Source organism: Anarhichas minor, unplaced genomic scaffold, assembly GCF_050575085.1.
Source record: "Anarhichas minor isolate MPS153535 unplaced genomic scaffold, ASM5057508v1 ptg000042l, whole genome shotgun sequence".
In the NCBI taxonomy this organism is placed as follows: domain Eukaryota; kingdom Metazoa; phylum Chordata; class Actinopteri; order Perciformes; family Anarhichadidae; genus Anarhichas; species Anarhichas minor.
Genome location: NW_027466488.1, coordinates 2,348,234 through 2,362,651, shown reverse-complemented (window position 1 = coordinate 2,362,651; position 14,418 = coordinate 2,348,234).

The following is a 14,418-nucleotide window of genomic DNA, read 5'->3' as shown; positions in this document are numbered from 1 at the left end:
CAGAAAACCGTTTTTTAAGTTGCCACAAGGGGCCATTTGCAGACACCTTGCTTTAAACATGTTCATCAGTTCATCTGTAAGCCTTGAAAGCAGCATTTAATTTATTATGAACACACAGGGAATTCAGGCTATTGTAGTGTAATTTGTGGTTTTCCTCAAGGTGTGTCAAGGAATTATTATAAACTTTAGTTTGGGTTTATTCAGGCACATTTGCTCATACAAACAAACAAAACATACAAAACAAATGCACTTAACACAGAAATGCAATGAATGAAATAATCAGAAGCTCTGCTGATTGGGATGTGGGCTCCCCCACTCCCATTCATTTAACCAGTAAGTGGCCCTCACTAGTCCGTCTCTGATCTCTGAATAAAGCGAATCAGCGCGGCTGGCTGAGCAGTCAAAGCAGAGAGCCAGCGAAGCACCTGGCCTTACATGGCTATCTGATTAGAGGAGGTTGCAGGCCAGGATGAACCAGACCAGGCCAGGCTGTGGCAGATCTGGAGCAAAATGAACTAAACCAGGCTAATTCTATTGCACCAAGGCCTCCTTTAGAGGCTTGGACCAGCAGGTTCAAATCAAAGCCATGCGATAGTGCAGACCAACCTTGTCAACGAGGAGTGAGGAGTGCAGTGGAGAAACTATAGCTTCACTGGTTCAGAACAGCTGATTGGTGTTCTCTGAAGCATGCATTTAATGATTAAACTGTTATTATCTGCCGCGTCCCCAAGCTCCCAAATTGGCTTGCTTCTCTGACATATTTTGTCGCAGCCAAAAATGGCATGCATGTTGAGATTGACACAGCAGAGTGAAGGCATTGGTGAGAGATTTTTGAACACAAAGGTTTTGGAATTTGTACTTCTTTTGTCTTTTAATTTTATTTTTATTTTTCAGGTAACTTTCATGTAGACATCAGTAGCTGCAGACTACACGTGGCTCAGATGAGGCAATGCATGACACATTTTGATGCACGTATAGTCTTTGCTAGGTTGATATATTTGGATACCGTCGTGCTTGGAATGTACAACCGAACGGAGGTTGTTAGGCAGCGTAACATGATGTAGAAGTTTAACTATGAATGGAAAAACTAAATAGAAAAATCAAATCACAGGATAAACCGTTGCAAGTTCAAGGCCTATAAGACTGGAAAATAAAAGGAGACATACTGCACACTGCAGGGAGTCACTAGAAAACGCCATAAGTCATGAGCTGGCTTTGGGCCCATTATACTCATTAGTTATTGAAAGTAAGGGATACTATTAAGCAATTAAATCGACACAGAGGCACCTGAAAACAGCAGCCTGTTGTGTAGACAGAAAGTGTTTTTTATTACAGTGTAATTCCTGAACGACTGTGAGGCTGCTTCATGACAGGGTCGGTTCCATTAGCCTGTTTTTGTTCAGTTTGGGAAAATTTGTTGGCCATTTGTGACAAAGTGTACACACAGTGTAAGTGCAATACAGGAGAGTGTATGTGTGAGTAATGCAGGAGTAGTCCGAGCATTCATGGCCAAGGTTTCATTTTGGCATTGGTATCATTTTTAATCTACATGTAAGCTACACTGATCAATTAAGTGCAGGACAAAATGTTAAAAAATGTATTGAAGTTATTTTTCTATTAAAATTTTTTTTTTTTTTTGGTTCTTTTTCGTGTTCCTTTTTTACTTTACAGGTTCATAAGGACTGTCTGAACAATGTTTAGAGGACGTCTGGCCTGAAGGTTCTGTGGAGTCTATGAAGGCCGTTCCGCTGGTCTGTCTTTGCAAGACTACCACCCGGGCAAAGCGGGTAATTTCCACAGGGCCCCTAAAAGCTCCAGATTAAACAATTTAATTGACAATTAGTTTGGAAATATGCACCACTAAATCAGTGTCAACTGACGTGATAAAGGCCTTAAAGTGGGTCCTGTTTAGCTGATTTTGAGGTGCTGTGTAAAGATCTGGTTTTAAGGCCTTCTTTATTTCAATTTAGTAATTATAGTTTGGCTATCATTCCTAAATGAATGTGTTTTATTGAATTACCACACAGTAAATCAAGGATCAGCTAGTATTCTTGCATTGTGCCTGTTGCACAGAGAATAAAGGTTAATTGGATCCTAACCATCAAATCCAAACCCTGAACTGGTGTACTCAATAAGAAGGAAAAGATTAAATCTTTTTGTTGTTGGATGTCATCATCAAACTAATTTGCATACATATAGGCTCGCAGCAGTTCAAAATAACAGCTAGACTTATAATAAAACTATCTACAATAACAATCAAATAGATGCTTCCTCTAAGATACTGCTCCACACAGCAGATACTTGACTTACAGCAAATAATCTCAAAATATATCATGGAAATAATGAAATAGTTTGGCAAGGCTGAGGCAAAGTTTCATTGTTTATAAGCGACACAGTATGTGTTTTACTTTTTAAGTGTTGATGTAAAAAGCGGACAGGGGTGTGTGTGTTTACAGAGGTGTGGACCATAAACACCTGTCTCTAATAAGTGGAACATGCATTGGAACACGGGACTCTCCCACTCTGTCTCACACTCATTCGCTCATTCCCTGCTTCCACATTTGTCTTGTCTCATTTTCCGCCTATATAGCTTATCCCACTGCTCCCGCTCATGGGTGGCGACACCCTATATTACACAACAGCTGAGTGGCTGTGCATGGTGCCGTCATATAGGGTGAGCTATTTGCTTTGGTGTGCAGGAATAATGAAATATAATAACTGCACAGTGAACACAGATATCAGAACATCAGGAATACATATATATTCATAATTTAACTATAATCATTTGACTCAGTAACCTACAAAATGTAATCTCTTCTGGTTGCACTGACACGACACACGTGAGAGGGGATTATTTTAAACATGTCGCTTTCAAACACTGTTAGCTGATGAATCAGCACTCTGAGCTCCTGGAGTTACTGCTGCAGTCATCTTTGGGGGAAACAAAGGAAGGATTTTCATTAATGACGTCCTAGATACAGCTGCATTTTGATGATTAATAGTTTGTTATTGAGGGAACAGCTAACTCCCAGGACAATATGAAAGTGATACGACTGCTAACAATGGCTTTGAGCGGCTGCTGCTCTGCCATGAAGTTCACTCTAAACAGATAAAGGAATAAAAGAGACAGACAGTTAAATATGTATTGAAATACAATCCCGTATAAAGAACATTTAAATCATTCAGCTCCCTGTGTTTCTCTCTCAGCTAAACATGCAGAGACAGGTGTTACAAGGTGTTGATGGATGTCCTCAGAGGGGCAGTCGTTCGTCTTCATAGATCCTTTTCTTTTGAAGGATTGGTGTCAAAACACTAGCTTCTAATGGATGACTTGTTCAGACAGGACCACAGATGTGTCTTTGACTGGGGTTTCTGTCTATAAGGGTTTGAACTCACTCTTGTAAATCTGGCCAACTCAACCTTTATAACAAATATAGCAAGTCAGTGAAAATAGTTTTTTTTTTAAAGAATATTGATCTATTAGATTTAAGATGATATACTAATTATTTCATAGCATGTTACGTAACTGGTATATCACTGTGCAGATGAGATTGACTTATTAAGGGGAACATACATGAAATAATGCATTTAAATGAATTCAAATGTATCTGTATGCTTTCAGTGATACCCAGCTGGAGGACACGGTTTTGATAAACTGTGATTATAACTTCACAAAGTTTCCCCACACCCAATCTGCAGGAAGGCCTGCCTTCAACACTCCCCTCCTATCTCCTGTTTGAATCTGGCCAGATTTGTGAAGTCAGCTGCTGCCTTTAAGTCTTGTAGGAAATATCTTATCCCTGAACTGAGCGATAAGGAATTAGCTGAAATCTGTCTTGAGGGACAATTACATATTTCATAGAAACCCTGACAGACCATCACATTGTTTGGTATATTCTGTGAATTCACATTATGTCTGTGGATCAAGTAATCTTACTTCACTTCATATATCAAGTGTCAGTTTAGCAAACAAACTTGAATGCTCCTGGTCATTCCATCATCTTAAATGCATCTGTACCTATAACTGTACCTTTATGGTAGATAGTTAATTGCAACAGAGCAGTGATGGTGTGAAAATAGGTCCTGTTTGTTTCAACAAAAACACATGTGATATTTATATAGATATTTTACATATGATATTTCAAACCGGTGAATATCTGAAAACTACATGTGTTTGTACGTGAATTAATCACATGTTACATTCATTTCATACGTGATCTTTTTTTGTTACAGGATATCTCAAAATTCAGAGGTGGAAGAAGTATTCAGATAATTTACTTAATTAAAAGTACATAACAAAATGTATTTAAAGTATCCAAAGTAAAAGTACTCATAAGGCAGGGCGGCTATACTGTCATTGTTATATCATTATATAATTTGATCATTGTTAGTACCAATATGTAAGTGATACTTACGTAATGCGGTTGTTGTTGGTCAAGATGGAGCTTATTATCTACTTCAGAGTTGTATCTGTAACAGCAGATCATATTTTATAAGCGTAATATATATTTGTATGTAAACTTTAATTTGCAATGTATCTAACTTCAGAAAGTAAAGTACAAGTACTTATTTTAGATGTTTTTAGATGTACTTGTATTTTACTTTTTATTCTTTTAAATGTTGTGCTACTTTATACTTATTCTCCGCTACAAATCACAAATGTATTTATTTATTTATCTATCTATATCGATCTTTTTATAGCTATATATAGATATATATCTATATATAGATACAGATAGATAGAGTGCGAGAGAGGTAAATAATGTCAAAACCCGTTTGATATATATATATATATAGAGAGAGATAAATAATATCAAATATACTGTATATATAAACCTGTTTATATATATATCCTGTTTATATATATACTGTATATATAAACCTGTTTATATATATATCCTGTTTATATATATACTGGATATATATACTGTATATATATATATATATACTGTATATATATTCATGGCCCAATGGCCCAATTCATATACTGTATATATATATATATACAGTATATGAATTGGGCCATTCTGCCATTCTGCATAATGAGTACTTTTGGTACTTTAAGCATTTTTTAATGCTGATACTTTGTTCTTTTACTTGTAACTGAGTACACTATCTGAATACTTCTTCCACCCCTGTCTTGAGAGGGACTTTGTTCTGTATTGATACCTGCAGCTGGATCGATGCTATTATCAAGTGGGCTTCAGGGTGCTGCGGAGCTGTAAAATCTGAGCTTGGTGGAGTCCCTGAAGGCGTCATTTCTCGGGCTGTTTTGAACCCTCCCTGTCCCTGCTGCTGCTGCTGCTGCTGCTGCTGCTGCCCGCTGCCCAGGCTGGCTCCTCGGCTCGGGATGACGCCACCTCTCGCTCCGCCCCGACGCAAACTCGCTCTTTGCGTTCATTTCATTCCTCTTCTCATTCCGAGCATTCTTCGCATCTCTGTCAGTGCGCGAAGCGATTCACCTACACCTTCCTGGCTGGCCCAGAAACACCAGAATAACTTGACATAGTATTAAAAAAGAAATACCCCGTAACATCCCATTACTCCAAAAAAAAAAAAAGGGACATTTTTTTTATATGAGCTATCAATAACGAGGTAAGTTTCAATGGTAGTTGCAGGTATCCAAACTGGTTGTGGACTTCTGTTCGTGAGGTTTTAGTTGACGTCTTTGGAAATATTAGACAATCTATTAAAAATGTCTGCTTATTTAGGTGTTTACTATTTATCCCATGGCGTGAAGTAGCGTTCAGGTCGTCTGTTTCCATCGCTGAGATAGATGGCCGATTCTGCTCGCTGTTTGCAACAGGGTGCTCACTTTGAACACTCACTGTTGCAGCCGATGGCTTTGACACAGCAGCGAAAATCTTTGACATTTTTCACATTTTTTGGAAAAGCAGCCCGATCATACGCCCCTATAAAAAGCACCAGCGGCCGTTTTGTCCGGTCTCAGATCAGCAGAAAGTCCCAGCGGGATTCGGGATGAACTAAAAAAAATAAATTTATATATATCTATATATAACGCACGAATAACGATTTTTTTTTTTTTGGACAAGATGACGGTTGAAAACGTTGCTGTCTTCCTCTCCGTAGTTGGCTCAGCCGGGACTTGTTGGAGATCACGCCGGAGCATTTTCGGACCACCTCGAAGAGGAAAACACGGTGGAGAGACTTGTTGCTTCAACGCGTTTTTGACGGTGATCTTTAATCGCCATCGAAGTTTTGTGTAAGTACATTTTTCTAAATGTTTGTTTGTCACTTCTCTCAGCAGTGTGTGTGTGTGCTCCATGTTGATACTGTAACTCTTAACCTAACCAAGTGGACCGGAGGGAACCTTTTTACTGTTTGGTGGATTAAAGCCCCACACCGACACCGACACTTTCACAAAAACAATGCGAGTCACTATTTGCATTTTTTAAAAAAAGGATGTTTTTGTGTTACTTTGGTGGTTTAGATTTATATTAAAATGGCCAGTTTAAGCTAAACTCCTTGGTTATCGTTAGTGAGGACAATTAGATTACATTGATGCTTATTGCTTTTATTTGGGGTTTCCTTCCTCTACTTTGGGAAATGCCTGCTCAGCTAAATCTGAACTCCCCTCCAACTGTATGCCAGCTGTGTGTGTGTGTGTGTGTGTGTGTATGAGTGTCACAAAGTTGTACTCCTTCCAATGATTTTGTGTGGACTCTGGGACAACTACACAGGCTCTCACGCAAAGGGAAGGACGAGAACCAGAACGAGGCCAGAAGCTTTCATTAGCAACAGCAAAGTTGGATTAAAAAGTGGGAGTACACCCAGTTGCACCAAACTGTGAAGGATCTCCTCAACTTGTTTTAATCCCTGACACTTAACTGGATATGTTTCACTTTAAAGGGTCAGATGTGGTTTGCTTTGAATAACCACCCAGTCAGGTTATCAGGTCACCGTCTGAACGGCTCAGATGTGCTGCTGTGATTCAATCAGTGTCTTTATACTTCATTAATTAAGCAGTTATGAAATAACCTCATTCGTTCTCTTGTGAGCTTTCCTGTTGTGCCTTTTCAGTACCTCAGCTGTCTAGTCACGCTAGTCTTGACATCTCATGGCTTTATAATTTGATGTAACTTATTATGAGGAAAAAAAGACATGGAAAAGACAATGATTTTTATTTAATTAACGTGAAAGTCCGTCATCGTTTCCAGCAAACAGCCTGAATGCAGTCAGGCGTAACCCCAGACATGTCACGATGTAAATCTGCTCGCTTGGAAGAAAAGAATTAGGGGTAGAAACAGATGCTTTGTTTTCAGCTTATGCAACCAGTGGACCTGTTGGACGAAAGCCTGCATAACGCTTGTGCAATAATAGGATGTAGTCTTTGTTTGACTGAATGAGACTTTACCTCTGAAACTAGGAGTTACTAAACGCTCTCTGCTTTTTTTTTTTTTTGATGGAGCATCACCCGAGGTGCCGCCAAGGGGGGCCACAGCCACAATACAATCACGCCCCCCCCCCCCCTCACGCTTGCATATGCATAATATGGGAGGCCTTTGTGTGAGTGGGCTTGATCATTGAATTGAATTTCTGCAAAATAAATTTGTACATTTGTATTTTTGAGGAAAAGGACAAAAAGCCTATTTGAAGAACAATGAATTACCTCACACACACACACACACACACACACACACACACACACACACACACACACACACACACACACACACACACACACACTATATATATTACTAAGTGGCAATCCCCAGTGCTAAAATAAAGCCAATGCACAGAACTGACAACAACTGCAGTTCATTGAATGGCCACTTGAGGCTCCAAAAGCGAGTCAATCCTCATAGACGAAGATCGGAACAACCTACTTTAAACTAACAAAGGCTCCTCGGAAACCTTTGGTGGCATCACAGAGACTACCTCCCTGTTTTCATAGTCTACAGATACATAACACATTAAAACAAGATTGCTGTAATACTCAAAAATGGTAACTGCAGGCATTAGTCTAGTCGTAACAACTGTAAAATACAAAACCAAAGTATGTCAGTGTGCAAATCCCTAAAGGTGCAAAAGTCAAAACTCAGAACATTAATATAGCAGCAAACAATTATTTGCTTAGTAAAGTTATATTAGAGTAATGGCGTTCTGAGCAGGAAATTAAGTCACACTCTGTTTGAGCTGTAATCCAAGCTTGTGTGAGCATTAAACATGAGGCTGTCGTAGTATATTAAAGAGACTACAACATGGATATGTTCACATGGTGACACTGAGCCTGTGTTCCTGTATATTATCATAAGTCTAAACTTTTAAATAATTTGGAATTAGTCATGAGCAAAAAATTACAGCCCTTTGTATCGACTTGCAGAGTTATTTTTGTTTTTTATGTCCATGTATTATATTGCATATTTCTTAATTGGCTACACAGGCGATGTGTAACTTAATAATGTGCTTTTGTGAAGCACAGAGTGGACTGTGTTACTTATCGGGGCAAAGCGACACTCTTCTTTTCTTCGTCTGTCCATAATATTCGAGGAGAGAAAACTATTGTGTGGCCAAACATTTGTCAAATGTCTTTGCTCAATTCATGCTTCACGAAACATTGCAAATATGAACGCTTTTGTCTTTCCTGTGAGCCCGGCGTCACGCTCACACCAGTCTCCTTACCATAAACATGTTCATGTGTTTAAAGCTCTTACCGTGTTTCTACAATGACGTGAAGTCTTTGCACGCAGTGATGACAGAATATGACCATGTTTGCTTATAATTGGTGCAGTGTGAGGATGAAGCCAGACACTCATGTCCGTCTGAAACATAAAACACTAATGCTGAATGACGCCTCAGAAAGAGTTCAAACTCTCCTTTTTAGCCACGAGGATTATTGTCATTATTTTTAATTTTAGAATAACCACAACTGGTTCCTGACTGTTTTTAATTATCATATTAAGAGATACAGTCTGTGGTTGAAAGTCATAATTGCCAGCTGGAGAGAAGCACCTGTGGAGTCCGTGCTCCATGCAACAGGTGCGTTAGAGCTGTGATGTATCTAGTTTCTCAGGATGCTCACTGTAATGTTGAGCATGTCTTTGTTTTCTGCACTAGAATGCAAATACCTTTTAGCAGTGATATGTGTTTACTCGTGTCTGTGTGCTCGGGTGACGTCTTTATGTCTTGGTTCGAGCGCTACACTTTTGTTAGCACTTAAATTAGTTGTTCATTTTTAGTTTTAAGTTAGTTGTATCAAATGAAACTATATATTCGTTACTGTCAACAGTTAAAATTGTTTCTGGATACTCTATAACATTATAACAGGATATTGATGTTGGAAATAAAAGCTTCACCTGAACGTTGAATGTTCAACAAGGAATGTTTTTCTATTTGTAAAAAGCCTGTGAAATTCCTCATGGGAATGTGAACACATCGCCTCCCACGTTTTAATTAAAATAATAATACACAATACTATTAGGCTATTTTTTGTAATGAAAATTCCGTGCTAGAAAAAAGATGTATGATCTGTAATTGAATCTGGACAGAGAGTGATTAATTGTCTAATTAGATGTGATGTGTGGCAGCGGTAGAGTCGCATCAAAACATCAGTTTTCTCTGCGGTCAAAGCACGCTTTAAAATTTTTTTTTTTTTAAAAAAGGACACTCCTGCAGGCTTTCCAGACTGTGTGTGCCCTGAGGTAAACCCTGGTCTAGAAAGGGAATTTTAGAGTATGTGCTGCTGCTCAGCAGTTTGAGCAGGGCCCACTGAGGCCAGCGGAGAGTGCCACCAAAAAGGAAAAGCTGGCTCAAAGCCACTGACGTCATCTAAGTAAATCTGCTTCAGTACTGCAGCCATAAAATGACTGCCAGCTACCGAATGCACTTTGGCCCCCGTCAACCACCTTAGTAAGTGCAACACCGTTTTCTTTCCTTGTGCATACTTATGGAAGACAGGCTGTGTTTAAACCCACTCTCATTTTAGCTTGAGTTGTATCAGACGGAACAAGGCACGTTTGAGCCTTTCTATTTCTACATCGAGCACCAAATGATTGAGCTTCTTTGAAGGCTTACCACTTTAATATTACAGACTCAAAATTTGTACCATATGGCAGTCTCCTTCATTTTTGGAAGAAGGAGTTTGGACAGCGCAGTGTCTCAACCACTCATAATTGATGTGTAGTTCCTCAGACGTTGTTAAGTTTGGTGGGAAAAGACAAATAAACGAGCTGCCTGGTGATCACACACAGATGAAAAGCAATATGTACTCCATGAATCATTAGATGAGTCAGTTTCTGAAACCACTATAAACGTTTTGAGTTCTGAACCACAATGAAAGCAGGAAATCTCAGCTTCAACAACTTCCTTTCTCAGTGCTGGCCATAGTAGCGGTAGTGGTGTTCAGCTTTCCACTAGTGAAAGGAAACCCGTGGAACAAAGGCACACAGTCACTTCATTTAGTGAAACTGCGTATAATTTGTGGCTTGTATTCAAATGTGGGTTATTCAGTCTCTCTGGCACCGTATTCCCCAGTCGCTGCTTGTAATAAATTTCCACAAGACCTTCCATCAATGGTCGCTGCATTGTTATCATGGCTGACACAGATCAGGCAGGCTCCCTCTCTGCCCCGAAGGTGTCCTGGATTCAGCGGAGGCACAGATAGACTGGAGGGTGAGCTCCCAACATTAATATGCAGGCTGTGCCCAGTAAATTAGTTTGGAATCCGAGCCGGGACACAGCGATGGGGGAGCTGTGTTGTCCCAACTTTTTTTCTTCTCTGTTTGGGCTGTTTAATAGACCCGAATAGTAGACGTTTTCAACGAGAAGTAACGTTGGTTTATAATTACACCATCAACAAAGGTTTGCCGTGCTGTCAACAAACAACACATCATTCATTATCTTGGTTTCCCACAGCGTGTTTGATCAAACGATAAGATAAGTTGCCGATATTCTATATTTTCATTCGTGAAAAACAAAACAAAAGGTGCGTAAGTCTGTCTCTCATAGTTTCTAACTTCCTGTTTGATGTACTCAGTCCATTTGTCTGTCTTTTGAAAAATAATCAAATAGTTCCCAGTGATTATATATATAAATATATATATATACATATATAGTATTTTGCTTGAAATCCATCCGTACTTTTGTGGGAATAAACCGTCTCGGTTGTATCTTTTGGGACGCACAGAGCAGTAATTACGACGCCACTTCCTGAGGGCCTTGTTACCGGTTGGAGAAGTGTAACCCGACCCAACGTCATGTGACCAAACAATGATTTGTGAGGTCTGAACTAATTTTAAAAATATATTACGCCAAGCAAAATTAGATCGTATACTTGTTATATGTACTTTATTGATGTTACGGAGCTGTCCGTCATTGTCTGTTATGAACGTTGCCGTCATTACGGCTAGGGATGCCCCCCCGATACCCGGTTCTAAACGGGAACCGATAAGACGGTAGTAAATACCCGGAGTCAAAAAGAACCGATAAGAGTATCGACAAGGAACCGAACCGATAAGCACTATCGATAATAGTACTAGTATCGATAAAATCCTAACGGTGCCCATCCCTAATCACGGCACTGCTTTGTGGGATATTTATGCCAGCTCGGTGTAGTGTCCATCTAGTGTAGTGAGCATCCGTTCTGTAATATTTCACTTGGAATAGAATGAAATTCATGTACTATTTTGGTTTCATACTAAGGTTGTGGACATACTACTTATTGTTTTAGAGTGCTAAATATCATGTTAATATGAAATGTGGGACGCAGCCTTATTCTTCAAACACTGCTCATGTTACTGTTTTAAATTTCCAAATGTCCAGATGTGTCGATTTCTTTTCTGTCATTCAGGTTTTTGTTTCCTGATGGACAAATGTTCAAGAAGGCGTGTATTAAATTCATCGTCCAGCATTGGCTACTCTCAAGACGGCACATAGTGTCTAACTTAATAACTACCTGCTTAGTGTCTCAGCCTTGGATCTTTATTTCTCATTATCCACAGAGTGCCCAAAAATGAATGTGGCTTTAGTTTGGCCTATGACTCGTGTGATCATGTCAATACGTTAGGGTAGTGGGATTCATTCCTGAATACTGAATAGGGCGGCTTCAATACCAGCAAGTCACAGCTTTTTGATTATTTCTTGCATAGCTGACTTGATCTTCTTTCAATGTCAAACAATTGACACAGAAAACGTCCAAGTATTTTCACACTGTACATAGCCAAAAATGTGAAAAGGCAAACAACCTCTAATTAAATTAAATTCTCTCAACAACTTGTACATTTTTAAGGTAAATATGTCTATATGTATTTTTGTCTAGTCTGCCAAAAATACTGTTGAACTTCCTAGAGCTAGGCAATACGTTATAAGGTATAACATCAAATTAATTAAAAAATGCTGTTGGGTGTCATATATATATACGTTACTGATGATGATACCTCAAAAATATGTGTGTAGATATATTTTTAATGCCCCGAAAAACAATATGCATAATTGGTAAAGATGTTTTCAGTTTCACCTGGCTGCAGATCACTTCTTAGGATTCTGTTTTATGACAGATGAGTCCAGCGTGACATGCAGATCTTGTCAAGAGACAAAAGGAAGTAGAGGAGAAGATGTATGTGGAGAGTCAGGAAAGAAAGAAGTATGTAAGGAGATAAATGAGCGTGCGAGGAGGAGAAGAAAGGAGATGAGAGTCGGTGTGAATTGGCACAGCCAAATGCAAATGGTGGCCTTCATGCTCATCACTGTGATTTGTTTTTTCATGCCCCTCCGCACGCGTCCTGAATGAGCCGGCGGCCAGCTCTCGGCCTGCTCTGCTCTCATAACTGTCAGGAGATCCTTTATCTGACGGACCTTTATTTACAGCTTTAATTTCCTGAGCTTTATGTGTTCCGCTCGCACTCCGCGGTGACATGGGCGTGTGCTGTGTGGAATGCACTGCAAATTTTTGATAGGCAAATGTCTTCTGAGCTTTCATTACATCTCATGTTTGAATGGTCAATTGTATTTTTTGTATATATTTAGGTATTATTGGCAGGACAGGGATGTATCCGCAGACAATTTTGTGTCTTAGATTTACAGTCAAATTTCCCTCTGTTGTTCAGACTGGAAGACCTTTAGCCGACATATCTGATGTTGTCCAGGTCGTGTTGTTGCTACCTGTTTCTCAGAGGCAGGTAGAGAGGGCTGCTTTGACAGAACCTGTAAATCAATCCTATTCTCTGGCAAACAAAGATTGATCCCATAGTGGCCTGATGGTTGCTGGGCGGTGGGATCCAGGTCCTCAGATTTGAGTGGGATGATATCAGACAGATTCGCGGCATCTCAGCCTGCAGGTTCAAAGAGGCATGAAATAAACACTAAGCCATTGCCAATAACGGAGGCGGAAAGTAAGCTTTCCAGCCTCTCCAGTGGACCTGAGGAAATTGGTATTGAAAACCTTGTTTATTCATTCATCTGGACTCCAAACCGGTAGATTTATTCATGAAACCTAAAAGGAAAGTCCAATACAGAATCAAGATTTTTTTTTACCCTGACATTCGTGAGTAGTTTGGTGACATGTTGTAGTCTGGAAATGTTTCCGACATGACCGCGCTAATTAAAAATGTCCCTGCCATCCGCCCGATTTTCTTTAAAAAAAAATGAAATTGCAGTAGGTTAATTGTGTGCTCCAAAATGTTTTTGTTTTTGTTTTTAATTGAAGGTTAAAACTCATTCACCTTTTGATTTTGCTTTATTTTAAACAGAGGCTGCACGCCTGAATTTAGCCTTGTGTAGTAAAGCTTTCTCAATAAATTCAATTCAAAGAGTATTTCCATAGATTTTTGTTAATTTTATTTTGCCCTGTAACCGCATTTCAAGGTCCTCAAAGACCTGCTGTCAGACTTCATTCCACAAACATACTTCTCCCAAAGGTAATGAACAGAAACTAAATGGAATTTCAGTCATTGTAAATGTTCACAGTAAGTTACGTGTTGCTCAAAATTGAATATTTTTGACATTGCTGTTATAATTATGCAAAGGCCAGGATATGTCTTGACAACAAGCTGAAAATGTTGAGTTTGGAAATCACATGGTAATTACAGTTTTACACACTGTGGCCTTAACTACTGTGGGCCATTATGGGGTGCACAAAAGTCATTCACAGAATCATTATTGCACCCTCTGAGATAACGGCACAAAAGAACTCCACATGGAAAATTACATTTGAGACCTCTCATCTGCTATTTCATTACCTTGCTCTGTCTGATGGGTGAAATGGGTTCTCTTAATTTAAGGAGCTGGATTCCAGCTTGCTGAGTGGTTTATGTAATCCCACGGTAAGTGTGATTTCCCATAATGCCATGTCACAGCTTCTACTCTGCTTAGTTACCACATTCACTTATTGCATTGCAGGCGATCTTTACCTCGCGTCTCACAAATAAGACCATTTCTATGGTGAACACCCTGCAAAGACAG